Source organism: Zosterops lateralis (genome assembly GCF_965231275.1).
Source record: "Zosterops lateralis genome assembly, chromosome: 4".
Classification (NCBI taxonomy): Eukaryota; Metazoa; Chordata; class Aves; order Passeriformes; family Zosteropidae; genus Zosterops; species Zosterops lateralis.
Window position 1 is genome coordinate 21,425,654 of NC_139765.1, and position 18,157 is coordinate 21,443,810.

General features: G+C 41.3%; 1 protein-coding gene and 1 long non-coding RNA gene across 4 annotated transcripts in view; one reads left to right on the forward strand and one right to left on the reverse strand.

Moving 5' to 3' along the window:
• The window catches only part of LARGE1 (LARGE xylosyl- and glucuronyltransferase 1), a 306,219-nt gene extending 291,163 nt beyond the window's left edge, over positions 1-15,056 (reverse strand). For all 3 annotated transcript variants that reach the window (XM_083859500.1, XM_083859501.1, XM_083859498.1), the window contains exon 1: positions 14,756-15,056. The gene's annotated coding sequence lies outside the window, so the exon portion shown is untranslated. The remainder of the gene's footprint in view (positions 1-14,755) is intronic.
• On the forward strand, positions 368-6,002 carry LOC310908054. Its single transcript, XR_014589770.1, has 3 exons — positions 368-649; positions 843-974; positions 2,774-6,002. It is a non-coding gene; the product is annotated as an uncharacterized lncRNA (long non-coding RNA).
• Positions 15,057-18,157: the final 3,101 nt, after the last annotated feature.

Here is an 18,157-nt window from a genome sequence, read left to right on the forward strand (position 1 = left end):
TACCTCCACCTTTGTGTTAATATTGTAGCTGTAGCTGTTGTGGAGGCCTCTGAGGGCACCACAGAGGAAGCAGTGCTTCCATGGAGGACTGGTAGCCCCTAACGCAGTTGACTCATCCCCCAGGGAAGTCTCTCTGAGAGACAGACTCCCTTGGTGCTCATGGTGAGCGGTGAGCTGTAAAGCCCCATGAGCCTTTGGCTGTATGCAAATGTTTTGCTCTTGGCTTGCTGTCACGTTACTTCCTGGTTTTCTCCTCCCTTGATTGGTTCATTTTGGATCCTCTCCCCAATTGGTGGTTTTTTCAATCCTTGTTCCTATTGGTTCTTGTGGTAAACCCCTGCCCCCCTGCGTTTCTATATAACCCCGGCTCCGGAAAGATTTGAGGTCTTTTGAGTCGCTGGTTCTGGGCAATAAAGAAGGCTTCAGAAGATGAGACCGACTCCTGTTCTTACTCCTGCACCGCCTGAAGACAGACCTGCCTAGACACACTGCCCCTGCAGTGAGAGCCTGAGGAGCTGACAGGCTCAGTTGCCTTGGCAACCTCTCACATGGAGCTGATCACTGTACCAGAGTGCCTGTGCCCCTGGGATAGAAGACTACTCACAGGGAAGAAGACGGCACCCAGAAGACCCCTGCCAGGGCCTGGGAGGTCAGTGACATACTACCGCTACTGTCTGAAGGGTGGAGTCCCTATAGTTATGAATGGCAAACAGAAAAATCCTTTCATAGGTTAAGGTACAGTCCAGGGTCCGATTTAAAGGTATACTCAGTAAACTTCTTTTAGTATTGTGTTTTTAATGAGCTCTGCCAGTCTTATCCAACTGTGTATGCTTTAATTACAGAGCACTATGCTCAGCACCACAGACTATGGTTGCCAGGCCACAGTCAAAGACCCACAGATCTTGTGCTTACCATGGCGCAAACATCTAATGAAGAAACTATGCTTGTTCAAAAGGTGCTCACAAAATTCAAAGGTAAGGAAAACAAGTGGCTAAAACAGGGAAATATATATCTGTAGACTAAACAGCCAAGTACAGCAATCAGCAGCCACCACACATTTAGGAATGCAACAAGGGAGTAATCAACTCTCAAATAAGACCACTATTGTCATTGACAATATTCTGAATACTCATTACAGACTGAAGTGTGCAAACTTCCCACAGTCCAAGTTCAAAATGAACACACACTTGAATAAAGACAACTACTGAAGGCAAAACTTAAGTGATAATGAAAACCACTCAGAGCCAAAGAAAGCAGTTCTTGCAACTTTTTAGGATCATGTATTCAAGTCCTGCTCCAAAATTTAAATTGACAGACATCATGCATACATTCCTACACAGTTGGAGCAAGCCTCAATAGTTTTGCAATATGCCTAATACTGCAATCCTAAATTGTATTTACAGAAATTAGACCTGTATCAACTTATACTTTGTTTAAAGTCAGTCATTTCAGTTTGTCAGCCCCTGAATGTTTTAGATGTACATGCAGATAAAAAAAAAAAAAACAGATCAGTCTGCATTTCCTAGCCAATTATGAACAACTTGAAAATTGCCTACAGATCACCATTTATTCTAAACAATTTCATAGGAGTTAATGACCTTACAGATGGGAATTTTGACTATGTAACATTCCATACTTATCTTCACCTAAAAGGAAGATATTCAAATAGATCCAGAGCATTCACTAATTTTCAGCTTAATATATAAATACAAACATGGGACAGACAGTTAGACATGTCAGCATTCTAATTCGATTTCTGTAGAATTTCTTCCTCTCATCTCTAGTTTCACAATGGTAACAAATTTTACAGTAACTGTGTCAGGTCTGGTTAGAGAATCTCTACTTTATTTGAACATACAAATTTTTTTAAGAAATAAATAACCATGATGAATCCAAAACTTCAGTCTACCTGTTAACTACAGACATGTAGGGAGAGAAAAGAAAAAAACCCAAGTACGACAGCACCTTGGACATCTAGTGATGTTTAGAAAGATTTATTAAACACATCAAGCACAGCCCATTCTGCATTCTGATGTAACAATCTCAGATACACTCCTATGCCAGCCCTTAGCAAAGCAGCTTCTACAATACAGATCTTTGCCTGCATCAAAAAGATACTCCCGAGCCACAGTGTTAAAGCAAAAGCTCTCCTATCTATAAGCTCAAAATTCCCCCCAGTTTTCAAAGTATAAGCCATGACAAGAACATATCGAATGAGAATTAGTTCTAAATGAAAGCAAGAATACTTATACCTTTCTTGTGCACTTCAGCTTTCAAAAACACTTTGCAAATATTAACATGCCAAGACACATAAAAGCACCATTGTTTCAGTTAAAGGCAGCAAGAAGAGAGGATGCAGAAGTTGGTAGTAAAACGGATGGATGGCTGCTATTTTAGTTTTGTAAACTGTGATTTCATTTCCATCATAGTGATGCATCAAAACAGGTTCTGCAGTACTAAAACAACAAAGATACAGTATATTACTGAGTATTTAGAGGTTCTGGCAGACCTGGTTTAATTTCAATTCTAATACTTTTTCCACTGAAATTCCTGTTGCTTTTGTTAAATTAAACCTGCAACACCTTTTTTATTCTATACCACTATAAAAAAAGCTTTTACATTCTTATTAAGAACAGTGTTTTCCCTTTGCAGTTCCCAATACTACCATTCAAAGGCACACATGCCCAGTAGAGTCAAGATGCTAGATAGAAAGATGTAATTTGTTAAAGTCTGCTCATTGCATGCTCTGCTGAATTCCATTTTCTTTTTTTAGGGTGCTGCATGTCTCTTTAGTCCCCTCTAACAAGAAAGACTTGTGCAAAAAGATTCATCACAAAACATTATCTGCTACACTCGTATTCATTTGGGTATCAAATGCCACTAATGTAGATCAATGTTGAGATCTCTTCAGAGAACTCCATGCCATCCCAAAGCATCACTGCATGCGTGCCAGTATTCCCCCACAAACTCTGGACTCTGACAGGTCTTCATCTCTACTGGTTAGTATCTCCCTCACCCCACTATTAGCAGCTTTGATTTGAGGGAGACAGATCATAGAAAGAATAAAGCAAGAATAGCCAAGTTTTTCACTTCAGTATTTAACATCCAGCTAATTAAGGGCCCTGCTTGAAGTCCTGTGAAACTGGCAGAAACATTCCCACTCAGGTTTGGAGGAGGTTTTGAAAAAGTAGGAGCTTGAACTTGATATTGAGAAAGGAACAGAAGCTAGCTAAAAGCAAGAGGCACAGGTTTCACGTCCTCCCATTGCTCAGCCTAGTTCAGCAAGCTTGATTACTATTAGTGGGAATTTGCAGTCAACTCAGATGAAAGGTCCAGTCAGCAGAAAAAAGCATGGAAGTTGGCTCCAGCTTAGCGTTTGACAGGACTATATAATTGGAAACATCCTAGCGTATCATGTACCAATCTCCTTGGGTGGAAGCAATGAGGATTTGAAAATGGGTCTGAGAAAACCAGAACAATTAGAGTAATTTGTCACTAGAAAGATGGAAATCAATATTACAAACAGATCTTGAAAATGCTTCTGTCTTAATAGTGTTATCTCTGACCTGCTGCAAAACCAGTGTTCAAGCCACTAAACCTCCACCAGAAATTCCACTTTGTTCTGATTAATCAATGACACCAAGTCCTAAAAATTATCTTAGTACCTGACTTAAAACAGAACAAACAGAACAAGTTCATGGTGATCAATACAGTTGTATCACAAACTCAGAGATGCATGGTGAATACAGGTAAAGAAAAGACACAAAAATATAAAGAGACTTACATTTCTTGCTATCTGTGATGAATGACTCAGTTCCTGCCATGTTAGATGCATTTCATCTTCATAAATTACCATCACATGGCAGGTGCAGTGGGATTTGTCTCGATCTGGCTAAAGGTTTTTGTTTAGATAGTACAAAAATGGCATTAAGTACTACTGTAATATTTTATTTTAGCACTTTCAAATCGAATATAAAAATATACTTAAAATACCATATCAATTTTTTTTTTTAAAAAAATGCAGTCTAACAGACAAAATCAGTTGTGTCCCAGAACTACAGTGACTTTTTTCAGAATCATCCCATGTTGCCGCTTTCAGTAGATCTCAACACGGGAATACAAATTGTATTTTTTCCAAAGGCATTTTAACAAACAAAGCCACCAACAAATAAGTATGCATTACTCAAACAACAATTAATTAAAAGTAAAGAGATTAAAACTATAGTCTAAAAAGTTTTAAACAGGGTAAAGTACAAACTACCAGTTTTCAAACACTTCAGCACACTCGTCTGTATTTTCTAAGCACTTTTGGGCAGGAGTGCTTTCTTCTGTTGAGCATTTCTGAGGCCCCAGCCATGTTGGTTGATGGTGTGAAGAGTGACTGCTAATTGATGCCACTTGGCTATCAGAAGCTGCCACACTAGTCACAGTTATACTGGCAAAAACAGTGCTTTCATCTGATTTTTTTCCCTCAATTGGGGAATTTATTTTTTGCATGAATAAACATCAATACTGTAAACACAAGGAATTCAAGATTTATGTGCAGTTTCACGGTTATAATCTTACTGGGATGAATGGAGACACGATGCGATGGCTTGCATGTGTAGAATGCTGCAAAGGAGGGATACAAGCTCTTTGGGAAGGGCATGTCACAAACACCTGGAGGTGGAGACACCTTTTTGTGAGAGAAGCATCAGAATGCATAGAGCTTCGTCTGGGCATGGATGATGAGCTAAGTGAGAGCTTCTAGGCACAGATTAGAGAGCAGCCCAGTATGGGTGACACTGTAGTGAGTGAACATCTGCTACAAGGCACCTGGCCAGGAAATCAAGTGGATAAGGCCCTCTACAGACAGGGAGCAGCAACCTCACAATCAGAGGGCCTGGTCCTCATGGGGGAGGACTTAAGCCATTATGGTACCTGCAGGAAGGACAACATCCCTGGGAATTAGCATCCAGAGCACTCCCAGAGAGCACTGATAGATTCCTGACCCAAGTGATAGAGGAGCCAACAATGAGACACTCTGTGCTGGACCTCATACTTAATAAAAAGGGAGGGCTCCTCAAAGACATGAAGGTCACAGGCAGCCTGAAGTTGCAGTGATCCTGCTGGCATTCACAACACCAATAGGAGGGAGAAAGGAAAAAAAACAAGATCACAGTCCTGGCATTCGGGACAGCAGACTCTGGTCTCTCTGGGGACCTGCTTGCAAACAGCCCCATGGGACAGAGCCCTGGAGGGAAGGAGGGGTCAGAGAAAGCTGCTTGATACTCAAGGATCACCTCCTCCAAACTCAAGAAACATTCATCCCAAAGAGCAGGGAGTCAGGCAAAAATGCCAGGCCTATATAGATGAAATGGAAATCCTGGCAAAACTCAAACACAAAAAAGAAAGCATAGAAAATGAGGAAGCAGGAACAGGCAGACGGTAAGGAGTACAGAGACACTGCCTGAGCATGCAGAAATGCAGTCAGGAAAGCCAGAGCCCACCTGGAGCTAAAACTAGTGAGGCATGTCAAGAATAAGTATCTGAAGGGAGGGTATGAAAATGGTAGAGCCAGATCCTTCTCAGTGATTGTGTTCAGTGACAAGAAAAGAAGCAACATGCACAAACTGAAACAAAGGAGTCCCTCTGAACATCAGGGAACACTTTTTTACTGTGAGGGTGACTGAGCTGTGGCACAGATTACTCAGAGAGACTGTGGAGTCTTGATCCTTGAAGATACTCAAAAGCCATCTGGATTTCATCCTAGGCAACTAGCTCTAGGTGGCCCTGATTGAACAAGGGTGATGGACCAGGTCGCCTCCAGCAGCCCCTTCCAACCTCAACCATTACCTGACTCTTTTAAAGCATTGCTGTACCAGAAAACTTCCAGCCACAAAGCAGTGTTTTGCTGCTGGTTTATGTCGCCCTAATCCTTAGCCTTCTGATAACTGTTTACATATTTTCCTTTGAAGTCTCTCAAAACAATGTATATTGTTTTCATTCCTCTTGGTGATGGACTTCTGGAATGACCACTGGGGTCAGAGAGGTGCTCCTCTCATTGACCAATCCTTGACCAAATCCCAAATACTATATAAACCCTAAAGCATAATAAACTGCCTTCTTTTCCCTGCTTCTACCTGAAGAGTGAGTGTGGTTCTTTTCGTGTCCCTAACTGCAACAGGTTTAGACCAGCCTTCCTAATCAGAATGTATCCTTCAGGTACACTCAGTGTACTTGTGGTTGAGCAAGCATGCAGTGAGCCCTCTCTCAACCAGAGCCTCCAGGCATTTTAATAAACTGAGTAAACAGCTGCTTTCTGTATTACATTCAGAATTCCACTACTTCAACCAGAATGTCAAGATCTTTTCTCAGATTATATTACTTTCATATACAGCAACTTAAAGTATGAAGTAAAGGACAAAAGAAAAAAAATCTTAAAAGAAACAAAACTTAGGCCTTTCTTAACATATCAGTGTCCAATAGTGGGACAGATCAAACTGAGGAACAAAATTCAAACACATGAAATAAAATATGCTTTCTAATTAATTATTTCAAAGAATTCTTGATACTAACTTCAGATTGAGAAATCCTTACTGCTGATGTGTAATACAGCATTTTTTAAACTGAGAAGAGAAAGGGAAGAAACGCACTATGAAAAATTTGATGTCTGAAAAATCTAGCTTTAGGATGTCTGAAAAATCTGTTCTCTATCAAACTACATCACCTCCAGACACCCGGCAAACATTGATTTACCTCAATGCTGTTTCTCTCATTCTCTCCCTGTACACTTAACAAATTTGCCCAGCAACATGGCACTATCTTTTTGTTTAGACAAATGTTGTGTCTGGTCCTCCTCATCATGGGTCAAAGCTGATATAAAATGATGCAATCAATAAAACTTCCAATTTTTAAATCCAGTTAACATGTGTCAGTAATTCAGTGGAAACTCTGGCTTCCTTACTGTTCATTTATGGTCATTTTTCTTCTCAATGGCAGTGGCCTTTTCCTGCTACACTCTCTAGATTGTTAGCAACACCTGACCATAGATAAACTTCATATACTTAAAGAACAATAACCTACAACTTTTAAATACCAAAATATTTATTAATTTATTCTTTCAAGCATTTTCATATTTCCTTCTTTTAAGTGTAGTATTATTTTCCATTTTTGAGAAGTAAAACACACTCCTTTCTTCAGTGTGGTCACAGCACTGCCTCTAAATCAACAAAGAGTATTTGTAAACTTCACTTTGATGTGTTTATTTTGTCTGTTTTCCATTTGTCAATTAACTTTTCCTTGTTTGTTTTAAGATACACATAAATTCTGAATATTTACGCAATATAATTATGTATGCCAAGTATCATTAGGGACTTGGTTTCATCATCTAAGGCACAACTATATTAAGCAATAGTTCTTGCCAAAGACATTGGTATTTTCACATGTTTAAGGCACAGGACAGTGACTCTCTCAGGAAACCAGAGTTCCGCTCTTTACTTTCTTGATTAGGCAACTTTGCTCAAATCACTTCACCTGCAGTGCATCAGTTTATTGTCACAGAATGGGTTTATCTTTCTACACTGTCATTTTCCTCACTCTAAGCAGCTCTGTAAAGCATTCAGGAGCCTACCTAATTTATTTCCACAACACTTCTAAGACTAGGAAATTGGCAAAGTTATTCTGCATATGAAAAACACTGTCATCAGTTTCTGTTCCTTACATACTAGTGACACAATATTACTATTTTTGCATATCTTAATAAAGAAAAAAATGTTAGGAACATATTTCTTCTCAACCCATTCACCAACTGTACACAGTTAATTCACATTATAACAGTAATATAAATCAAGATCTAAGCTTACTAAACAGCACCTCAGATGCTTTTAGTATATGGTGCAGTTGGATATACCTCAGGTGCCAGGCTAACAGTAGTGGTGCAGTGGCAGCACTAGAGTGGCCACCACTAGAGCAGTGGCAACTGGTACTATGAGCAGGTTGAGATTTTAAGTCCAACTTCCCCAGCATAGCACACAAAAGCAAGGGATAAGACTCTGGATAGCAACAGTAGAGATGGAAATTCCAAAACTGATAACCATAGTGCAAGGCATTACTGTGCACGGTTCTCCACTCTCCAAACTGGCTGGAGAGCATCCTGACTTTAACCATGCAGGAATCATTCCTTAAGCAATGCTTTCATGTGGAAAGGAGGTTTTCCAACAACAAAGGATCTACATGGCTAACCTAAACAGTGTAAGTCTGAATGACCCCAGAAGTTTGCTAGAAGCTGTTGTTTTAATCTAGCAGCCTTTAAGCTGCAGTAGAATTATACTGGGAACAAGGGAAAAGGTCGACAGACTGTAATGTTTGGAAGGAAAGATAGAAACTTAAGCCACTGTGACAATACTCCCCCTTCTTCACACCTGAGGTCTGGCAGCAATTATGGAAATATGTGAATTTATTCCCATACACATTGCTTCTTTCTCAAAGTACCTGCTCATCACCAAATCGTTTGGCTTAGCCACCAGCACGTTCTATATTCTAATGCACTCAGTATCAGTACTGATTTTTTTTACTGATTCTTTCTTCATTTTTAGCATCCCCATTTTGACAACACAAATCTCAATGAGGAAGACACTGCAAACTAAAAGCTTCTACCATTTATTAAACTGATCATTTTTGCTTTATGGAAGTTAATGTCAACATGCAGTACTAAAACTTGTTCACGACATCATCACCTACTTATTGCTACTACTTGGAATAGACACTGAAAATAAACAGATTTCTCAAAAATGCAGTTGCTATTAAAAAGTTCTGGAAGATTGAGATCAAGCAGTTGAGATTAAAGAGTTCTGGAAGACCAAGATCAAGGACATAAGTTATAACATATTCCAAAAAAATGTCACCTTTACAGAGACCTCATTCTTCAATGCTCCAGTTCTCTACTTTGATAAAACAGCATCTAATTGTATGGTACACTCAATATGGAAGAATCCAGAAATACAGACAATTGCACCCTTTTAAAGCAGTAGGAAACATCTTTATCTCATTTAAGATCCCCAAGCACACCAGCCAATATTTTATCTTTGAAAATTTGTCTTACATGAATGACAACCTACAGGTTTAAATCTGAGTCACACTCTAGAACCAGTCTTAGGATTGAGAAACTATGAGACTACAGAAATACAGAATTTAACTGCTGCTTGAAGAGTCTCAAGGTGAATGTCAGTTCATTTTATATAAAAATACCAGGAAACCTCATACATCCTTTCTGTTAACAAAACAATGAAAGCTAGTATTCTTAAGAATATGATTTAAAGAACATACATTTGGTATCTAATAATGCTAAAATGATGGGGTTTCATTTCTTATTTCTATCCAGTGTCATATTTCTAGCACCTTCAGCCTGAAAAATATTCAATCAAGCAGATTCATACACTGAAGTTCAGTAATTTTTAAACATAAAGCCGCATTTGCAGTACTAATTAGAAGCAGCATTAACTGAAGACAAGGGAGAAAAAATCACTAAGAGAATTTAGTACTGAGGTTCAGGGGCACATCAGGGGAGTCAGAAAGAGGAAGACAATGAAACCTCACCAAAAGAAGCTGGATTGAGAAGTCTAAATATCAACTGAAAATGTCACCTCATTTAAATAGTTCTCAATTCTTCTTGCTCACTCCATTCCACCATTCAGTGACACTTTATATTCCACGATGAGAAACACTCATTTCTCCAAACTGACAACTTAAATTAATTTCCAAGTCCATCTAGAAACTGTAAGCAGTTTCATATTTCAATAAATAAATTAAAGTCTACAATTCCTTCCCTTCATTTCTCTGCCCTTTCCCTCCTCTTCCTCTTGTATCCTGCTAATTCTTCTTTGTATTTAAATGAAGATTTCTCAGTAACAATTTCTAGTTTTCTCCTAGTCCTAAGTCTTAGCTGCCAAATGCCTATCAGCAGGGAAAATCTAAAAGCTAAGGGTAGGAGTGAAATGTTGACACTCTAATATTTCATTCAGCGATAAACTGTAAAGGAACTTTTGAGAATTGTACCTCAACAACTTAACTTCCCTGGAAGTTCTAAGCAGCAGAAAAATTGTGGAGGAAGCAGAGGGTTGCTTAAAATAATTATGATTTTTTTTTTTTTTCTGAACACCTTTTCTTGTAACTCTCAGTGCAGGTGAGTTAAAGTAGGTTTACACTGATACAGGAGTTGTCCTTATTTAAGAAAGCACTGGTTCTGGTGTAACCACTGCTACTTGCAGTTTGGCCAAACAACAGCTGATCAGAAACTGTTATGATTTCTGTAATTTTCAGAGATTCCAGGGAAAACAGTAAAGCAAACCACTCTTCCTTGATGTGACCCTTGACAAGCTGCCTCTCAGCCAGCACACACAGTCTTGGTCATCATGTGCAAGTATGCCCTGAGGATAAAAAATTGGTATAGACATGATGTAATGGAAATTATTCATCAATACAAAAAATGCACAGGAGAAGAGTGGAGTGGCAATGGAATCTCTCTTCTAGCACTCACTCGTCAAGCAGCCAGAAGCATGAGGAGGGAACTCCAGCCTTAAAAAAACCAATCTATTTCTTTTTATTTTCAGGCATACCTATCTTACGTGGGGTTTAGAGATGAAGACTGCATTCTGCCCACATCAACTGAGATTTCCAGCTTCTTCCACCATGCCAGTTACATGATCAGAGGCGACTTTTTGTTGTAGTACTGGCTGGACATTGCTGGGTTTCTTTTTGAAAATTTTAGGTGTAGATTCTACCCAGTTATCTCTGCTGTTGTGGAAATGGTCGTTACAGCTGAGAAAGAAGGTGACAAGGATACTACTGTAAACATTATCAGACCAGGTCAGATCTACAAATTAGAATGAGTAATGGAACTATTTTACAGTTTGCTTCTAATTCTGACACAGATGGCACTTAAACAAGGATTCCAGCCTTGGCAGATTTCTACAAAGTCAGTGCCAAGGCCAGGATAATCCTTTCTAGCAATTTTCTCCTTGATTTTTGAGCCACCAACTTCCAAATAAAATAGAATTTCTTATCTGCTGCTCCCTTTCTACAGCCATGCATTAAACAAGCTCTGAAAAGACAAGACAGACCTTCAAATACTGAACCAAGTGACACCAAAAGAGTAATTAATCCCTACAAGGTACAACCCTCATTTCTTAACCTTTATCTTCAGGTGTGTGTATCACAAGGAAGAGAAAAAATAGTGATCCAATGAAAAGGAAATTAAAAAAAGAAAAAGTAAAAAATATCTTCCTAGAGGTAGCTCTGACTCTTCAGCTCTTAAATTACGCCCAGTGTGGGATAATGAACAATGGCTGGTTTTAAGGTCAATATTAATGAACAATGTTTGTGTTTTTTGGTGTTGTTTTTTTTTTTTTTTTTTTTTAAGCTAGCATTCACTACCAAAAGGAAGAAGAGCCAAACCCAGACAACATAGCAAAAATAGTGCAATGGACATGTGTGCATGTTTCCTTGCAAGGGACGCTGTGCATATTTCCTTACAGAAAACCACTTTTGAGAAAGTTTTTTAGCCGCAGCATTAGATAAATAACCAACAGAGCCAACTCTGAAGAGAATGGAGGCAAACTCATGAAGAATAACCAACTGCAAAGTTGCACTGGCCATTATGTGCTCTTTTCACATAAATCTTAATGTAATCAGCACAGACATATTACAGGAAAAGAAGGTACATCAGAAATCTCATATCCTTAAAATAGACATTTTGTTAATTTATTCTTACACAGATGATGAAAGGTCTTCAAAGCTGGCAAGAGCTCATTAACATAGGCTTTCATACAAGACAGGATATAAGGATAAACACACATTTAAAAGAATAAACTGCTGTTCTGGATCTAGACAAACACTCCTATCCACAGCAATAGGAGTTTGCCTGTAGAGAGAGTTTAGCATACAGTGCAAAGACTTTGTAGTCAGATTACAAATTTTATCAATTATAAGCCCTTATAAACATCAGAAAAAAAAAAAAAAAAACACTTGGATTTTTTTGTTTTGTGTCTGTGTTTGTTCTTTAAGATTGCTCTTATATGGCCTTATAAAAAAATAAAAATAATCAGAAAGGATAAAAGAGGAGAGTATTCCAGTAACGGTCTATTAACAACTGATTGTTTATCCCAGGTAAAAATAAAAGCCACACATTTGAGCAGAAAGTAGTCTCACAAGTTCAAAATCATTGTTTTTAAGAACACTTCAGCAAGTTAAGCGCACTTGGTAGATGCCTAGTTTTACAGTTTTCTAAAATAAAAATTCATAAGGAATACTACTTTTACTAATAATAAAGTCCTACTGAAATTTCAGATCAAGCCTCTGACAGATCTTAATGTTTCCAACAGGCATGCAGTCATTCATCACTGCTCTGCACTTTGGCTTTCTGAGGACTGTACTCTGGAATTTCTGCAGATTGAATACCTGGCACAGAGGATTCAAGATATAAGTAATACTATTTTCCTTGCTCCTTTAAAGAAAACCAGTGCATATTTGTCCAGACCTGAGAAAACTTGCAGTCTTCTCACGTTATCTAAACAACAAAGAAAAGAAATTGTCATGTATATTTTAGACAAAAAAAAAATTATCTTGCTCCATACTGCCATTTAAATACCTCCAAGATATGTCTTCCCTACCAGCAACTGAGAAGAGGGCATATACTTCAAAAACAAAAGATGCCACACAAAACATAAACCAAAACTCATGAGAATTAAACATCAAAAAGATGGAGAAAAGGCACCAGCTACTACTGTTGGCAATTAAAAGACAAAAAAAAAACCATTAAAAAAATAATTTTAACCAAACTACCAATCCAGTTATCCATCAGAGACTGCAGTTACTGTGGCTCTTACATGACTCGCAGCCATTCTGACCAAGGGCCGTCACAGGACGCCTAAGTGGTAAGAATTTCACATTTCAAACTTGAAATACCTACCAGCAATTGCCAGTTTTCAAGAAGTACAGGGATACCTGTTTCACATTTCTCCATTTAAAAAACAGAAACACAGTGAAGACATTCAAGGTAACAAAGACAGTAATTTTTTTTTTGCTAGCTTGTCCTACTCCTATAAGTAAACTAACCTCTGATAATCTATCTCCTTTGCAGCAGTGAACAAAATGATTTTGTTAGAAGACTCCCCTGCCCTTAAGTCATCACCCAAGTTTCTACATATGATTTCTTCTCTAAGCTTACAGTATCATGATAGAGCTCCACAAGGCTAGGAAAAAGAGAATATATCATAGGTATTATCACAGTAGTCTGTGCATTTTCACCACTGAATGAGGGGAAGAAGGCCACCCAAACCAGTCCCCTCAGCATCTCTATGCATTGAGAGTCTGAAGAGATGTGACAGATCACTACTCTGTCTTTTTGTGTGTGAGGCCAGCTTTTTATTTTTGTCTAGGGATTTTTTCCCCGGTAGAAGACATACTCTCTTATGGAAACTAGCAACCTTTCATCGTATTTATCAAATTTCTCGCTGCTTCTGTTTATGAACAAGTTAAAAAAATATTTTGTACAAGGAAAATTAAATCTCTATCCAACAGAAATCACTAAATGAAATATGCTGACCTGCTAGCAATTGCCAGGTCTGATTTTAACACAGCACTTTGTTTAGCCTGGTGCTTTCTGCTCTTTCCAGCATTTCCAGCACTGATACTATCTAAAAATAAACTAATAATGTTTAAAAGACATTTGATTTATTTTTATTTCCAACCTGGCACCCAACTTTCCAGAATACATGCATGACAATCAGTGCTGTGAAAATGCTTCCTGTAGTAATACATACATACAGAATACATACAGAAAAAGGTAAAATCTTCTAACAACCGTTCAAATGCCTCCGCTGGCTAATTTATTTTTTAAAAAATCCATGTAGGGAAAAAGTAAGCTTTATATACTAGGTACCAGTACCCTTGTTCTAAGTTGAACAAAGCAGAAGACACTGTACTCAGGTGAAAACATAAAGATCGCTTGTCTGATGCTCTACAAAGAAGAAAAACTACTTGCTTACTTAAACTGGGCACAGCAGAAAAACCAGGAATCTCTCCAAAAAGTGTTACATAAAACATTGTCAAACTTCACGTCATCTCCACAGGGCCACGTTGCTATTTTCCCCCCATCCCCCGGTGCGCAGGGGATTAATGATCTAAATGACACAGTTCTCGGATACGAGGTAATAGCAGAACCCTTCCCAAAGGAGCGCTTCCCGGGCTGGAGGCTCTCAGGGAAGGCCGGCGGGTGATGAGAAAGTCACCCTGGCTCAGCTTAGCGTCCCAGCCGAACTCCAGCTCTACCCCCGGGCCCCCGTTCCAGCGACCAGAGCGCTCACGCCCCGCGGCTCAACTCCCTCCGTCCCACCCGCGGCCGCCGTCCCCGGCTCTCCCGGCGGCGAAGCAGCGGCACTCGGCGGGACACGCCGCAGCGGGGCTGGGGCCAGCGCGCAGCGGGAGCGCAGCCCGGCTTGAGCAGAGGGCGTGCGGCGCCGAGATAGCGAGCGGACCGGAGCAACCTCCCTCGACCGGGCGGACGTGCGGAAGCCACACGCGCGCCTCCGCCTGAGCATCTCTTCAATTCCGGATCTGATGGAGATTAAAATCCAGCAGATGAAGCTGCCAGCCCGGCCTTCTGGACTCCGGTGCCCCCTCCCCGGGCTGCTGGAAGGGAGACACTCACCGATTGTTTCTTGCCCTCCCCCACCCCTCGCTTCCCAAAGCAGCAGAGACTCGACGAGAAGGCACTTACCTTCCCCGGGTGGCTCCCGGGCCGCCGGGATGGGCGCTCAGCGCCCGCCGCTTCCCGCAGGCAAGCGGTCCTTCCCCCTCCTTCGCTCCAGGCGGGCAGCTCCAGCTCCGTCCCCGCAGCCCAGCGTTCCAGAGGTGTCAGCCAGCGGGTCCCAGTTGGGGCGGCAGCGACAGCTCCACTCTCCCAGGGATGAGGAGCTGCTAACGGTGGGAGGAGGAGGGCGGTGGGGAGGTCCCGACTCTTGCCGGGATGCGCTGCCGAGGTGGCCACCTCCTCCGCCGCCCAGCTCAGCTCTCCGAGGCCTGCTCGCCCCACGGTGTCCCGAGGTGCAGCCCGGCCACGTCCGTCCGTCCGTCCGTCCCGCTCGCCTTCCCCCGCCCCTCTCCCCGGCGGCGAACTGCACGACGCACAGGCCCCGCCGGCGGCCAAGAGGATGCGGGGGTGACGGGGGACTCCGGCCCAGCCTCCTGCCCTCTCCCCGGGGCCTGGTGCACACTCTCCGCGGGAAAAGGAGGTTCTGCCCCGCCCTGGCGATCAGCTCCGGGAAGGTCACGGGGACCGCGGAGCAGAGCACAGAAAGGCTCCCTCCGCCGGCCCGGCGTTAGCGACCGCTGGGTGCCGCGCTCCGACCGGATTCGCTCCGTGCCCGTGCCTGGAGACAGCCTCCGACTCTGAGCGCCAGGCTGCCCCCTTCCCGTTCCCGTTCTCCTTCCTTCCTTCCGGCGCCCGGTACCAAGCTGCCCGTCCCGCGGGCCGAGGCGGAGCCGGGAACAGCCGCCGCTGCCGCTCGGCGAGTGCCGGGAGCCGTGCGCCCGCCGCCGCGCTGCCCCGGGCTGGCTCAGCCACGGCTGCAGCGCCCGTGTGTCTGTGTCATGTCTGTGCCTGGGCGGGCGGAGGCGGGGCCAGCCCGCTCTCACGCCGCCCAGCGGCCGGCGCCGCCGTGCAGTCCCCGCCCGCGCAGCGGGACGCCCCGGGCCGCCGCACCTGGGCAGCGCCGTGACACCGAGCCCGGCCCGCGGCACTGGGGGCAGCGCCGGCCCCGCGGTCCCCAGCCCGCCCGGCGCGGTAAGGGCGGGGAGGGCGCACATCGGCCCGGCCCCCGCCTCGGGCTCCGGCAGCGGTGGAAACCCAACTCCGAGCGCCGCTACCGCATCAGGAATGAATTAATATGACGGCTTCTGGCTTACATGTGGCGGAGCGTGTCCCTGCGTGCTGGCAGCTGCTGAGAGTCAAGTGATAAGCGCACCTTTTGTTATTTCTTTCCTTTCCTCCCATGCGCATCGGCGCCCTTTTTTTTTTTTTTTTTCTTTAATCCATACTTTTATTTCATTAGAGGTGTAAAATGGATTGTTGCAATAGATCAGCATTCTGAGAGGACTGTATGAGAATCTCTGTGTGTGGCTGTAGAGGGTGCCTGAAATTCCAAGAGGAATATGCAAGAACAGAAATAAACAAATGTGCATACAATCCGATTTTAGAAAGGCATTGATCCATTCTTAGAATGGAAGATGAAGCAAAGTATACATATGCTTTGAGTAACAATGTAAATAGTCAAAAGTATGAGTAATTGGTTAGTAATCAGGATTTAACTGCTTTCTTGTAGGATTAGGGAATAGTTTAAGAGAAAAGTGTTCTTCTCTAAAAGATATCAAGAATGCTAATTTCTCTCATTGCATAAGCTGCTTGAATGCTGTAACTCATTCAGAAATTTCTTTATTGGGTGGAAATTATGTTTTGCAGTATAGGGTACCAAAGTATTGTGAACTCTGGAACAGGTTATTCATAGCAAAATTGTATTTGGCAGACTTGATTAAGGTATTGGTTCATCAAGCTCATTATTCTACCACCAGCAGCATTCCTGATGCTTTAGTCAAGAGTGGTATCAGGTTAACTGAAGTAAATCATGATGGACATGCCACTGATATCACATAAGTGTTACTAATTGAAAATTTTGACATATTGTGATAACTAGGACAGCATTTTACAGGGAAAAAAAAAAAAAAGAAAAACAAAACAACTCTGCTTATCTGTAAAAATAATTTAGTTCTGGTAGAAAGGATTTTCTGGAATAGCTGTGGTAACAGAGATTGCTGTCTATGTTGTATGTATGTATGTATGTCTATGTTGTCTGTATTTGCTTATTTTCATGAGCAAATCAAAGCCAGAAATGAGATACACTGAACTGGCTAATTCTCTCCTTTCTCCTGTGCGAAGCTAAAGGATCAGCCTTGAAGTAATAATGTTCTCTTGCACTATGGGAGAATTGTAAGTGCTTTGGTGACAGTCACAATGAATGAATTTCTGGAGATACAGGGAGGATGAGGCAGGACTGTGTGTGCAGCTTCATTATTAAGAAAACCACTCTCTGTTACTAGAATTTTCAGCAGTTCCATAGTTTCCATCTTCATGTTATGTCTTCAAAACTACTGACTTCCAGAGTCTGATCTTACAAAATACTGAACAATTTCTTGGGCTTCTTAATGTTCTTATCTTCTGTTTAGAGCAGGGAACTCTCAGCACCCACAAAAATTCTTAGCGTTCAAGAGAAGCATGCATTATTAGGATTATCTAACATGCCACCATACCTGACAAATGATGGAACTTCATACTGGGACAAAATGTCTTACTTTAAATTGCTTTGTATCTGTCAGGTTGGTGACCTACTCCCAAAAGGACAACAGTGCCCAAACCCAGAGCAATGTTTGTCAGAGGCTCTTGCTGAGAATGCTAGGTTACAAAACCCAATAGGGACAGGAGGAATGACTACCCATGAAGATAGAGTTTTTCAGAAATTGTATTTATAAGCCAGTAATCTTTTTCATAGTCACAATAAAATTGCTTTATCAGTCTTTGTCCTTGAAAATCCTGGAGTGGCAATTGCTTTGGACATAGAGTAAACTAGCAGTACAGAAGGATACTTATGCCAAGGACAGGTAGAAGAAACTAGATGCAAATATTTGCACTTCAGATTTCATTTAGCCAGGAGGAAGGTTTCTCTAGAAATACACAGGTTTTGGAATGAGATCTCTATTTGGATTTTAAACAAAACAAAACAAAACAAAACAAAACAAAACAAAAAAAAAAAAAAAAAAAAAAAAAAAAAAAAAAAAAAAAAACAAAAACCTGTAGTAATGTCAAGCGTATAGATTTTTTTAAAAAAATTATCATTCCATTAGGTTAAAAAACTCAAAACTTTAATAGTCATATTATTTAAAAATTTTGTAAACCAGATGTTTAATTTTTTAATTGAAACATGTCAATTTTGAGATGATGTTAAAGGATTGATTTATAGTGACGTAAAATTATAATGAGAGTATGTTGTGGTTTGAAAGCAAAATGAATGAGAGGCTCCAAGTCAGAGATATAATTTAATAAGAAGAAAGGTAAAAAGGTAAAAGTAAA